We start from the raw sequence: 2,101 nt of genomic DNA on the forward strand, positions 1-2,101 counted from the left end.
AGGGGCCAACTCAAGAACCAATCAGCCCTGGTCATTCAGGCAGAGCTTGATGATGTAAAAAACCCTATAAGAGGGGAGAGGACAGCTTGAAGAGCTCTCTTTTCCTTTTCCGGTTGGAGCCAGAGACAGTTACAGCGACAGTTACAGCGACAGTTACAGCGACAGTTACAGCTACTGTTACAGCGACAGTTACAGTTACAGCCACAGCTGAAGCAGGAGCTACCAGTAGCGGAGCTGACCTACGGGAGGAAGCTGAACAAAGACTTCAGGCCAGTGGGTAATCTTATTACCATCGAGGGGGAAGCATGATTTTGCTTTACGCAATCATGCTTCTCTGTAGCCTCCTGGTTACTCTTGCAAGGCGTACTTATTGGGCCTGGAAGCTTTTGATCAACATATCAAAATGGGGTTGCTGGTTCATGGGTTGGTTACTGTGGAGCCTAAATAAATGTTTTGATTCTTCTGCCTTCTACTTTGAGAGTTTCTTATATCCGGCGATTCCGAACGTTTCAGACATGTTTATGATCCTCTTTGAGATTATAAACTCTGCCCTCCTACTACACATCCCCATTTTACAGTTAAGGAAACTGAGGTAGAGAGAGGTTAAGTGACTTGCTTAAGGCCACACAGCTAGTAAGCATCAGAGGTTGAATTTGAACTAAGTCTTCCTGACTCCAGGTCCAATGTTCTTTCCACCTACTACTTGCACTGCGTCAATACAGTATCATTTAGCACCTCATCATCCTCTCATTGTTTCCTGTGAGTGTTTCGGCTCCCCAGCTAACCTACAGGTGGTGGATAGGCTGTAAAATTCTATTCAGTTCAGGTCAATACACATTTATTAAATACCTACTATGTGCAGAATACTCTACTAGTACTGGGAGAGATAAAAGCTTAGATAGGACATGGTCCCCACTCTCATGAAAATTAATAGGCTACTGGTAGAATAAGACTCAAACACAGATCACTGTAATCTTGTAATACAATATTATATTATTAAGTCCATTTGAGAAGTAGTTGGCTAGCTTTAAAACCAAATATCTGTTGATTAATTTTAAAGAAACCAAGGGAGGAAAGAGATGGTCTAATAGCTACCACAAACTTTGGTGAGACCAAGTAGAAAGTGGACTGAGAAAAAGCCATTGAATTTTTAAAAAATTTAATTTATTTTATTCTGAACTTAAAAAATAAAACAAGATGGCTTTGCAGACGCCGCTACTGGGAGACCTCGTCTGGGTTCCCTCCGCCGGACGCCGATCCCTGCTGCCTATTCCTCTGCCGTCGCGCCCAGCCTAGGCATCTGTGGCCATGGCCAACCCCAGCGTGTACTTCGACATCGCGGTCGATAACGAGCCCCTGGGCCGGATTACTTTCGAGCTCTTTGCAGACAAGGTTCCAAAGACAGCAGAAAACTTCCGTGCTCTGAGCACTGGAGAGAAGGGATTTGGTTACAAGGGATCCTGCTTCCACAGAATCATTCCTGGGTTCATGTGCCAGGGTGGTGACTTCACATGCCATAATGGCACTGGTGGCAAGTCCATCTATGGGGAGAAATTTGCTGATGAGAACTTCATCCTGAAGCATACTGGTCCTGGCATCTTGTCCATGGCAAATGCTGGACCCAACACAAATGGCTCCCAGTTTTTCATCTGTACTGCTAAGACTGATTGATTGGATGGCAAGGATGTGGTCTTTGGCCAAGTGAAAGAAGGCATGAACATTGTGGAAGCCATGGAGCGTTTCGGTTCTCGGGATGGCAAGACCAGCAAGAAGATCACTATCGATGACTGTGGACAACTCTCATAAGATTTTTTGTTTTGTTTTTTGTCTTAACCATCAAACCATTCCTCTGTAGCTGGAGAGAGCACCTCCAAACCCCATCTGCTCTTATACCCTGTAATCCTTGTGCTCTCACTTGCTGCAATTCTCTTTGGATTTCATTTTCCTTTTTCCTTCCACAAGTCTGGCTAGACAACAGAGTTAAGTTTATGATTATGAAATAAAAACTAAACTTCAAAAAAAAAATAAAACAAAAATAAAACAAGAATTTCCATAACATAATAGAATGGGGGGGAAGGGTGATTGTACATGAAATTGCAAA

The 2,101-nt window shown here is 43.5% G+C and overlaps 1 pseudogene; it reads left to right on the forward strand.

Annotated features, from left to right (window-relative positions):
- Positions 1 to 1,204: 1,204 nt before the first annotated feature.
- LOC118838183 lies at positions 1,205 to 1,843 on the forward strand (annotated as a pseudogene).
- The last annotated feature ends 258 nt before the right edge of the window (positions 1,844 to 2,101 follow it).

The sequence above is a fragment of the Trichosurus vulpecula genome, chromosome 2 (assembly GCF_011100635.1).
Source record: "Trichosurus vulpecula isolate mTriVul1 chromosome 2, mTriVul1.pri, whole genome shotgun sequence".
NCBI classification, from domain to species: Eukaryota; Metazoa; Chordata; class Mammalia; order Diprotodontia; family Phalangeridae; genus Trichosurus; species Trichosurus vulpecula.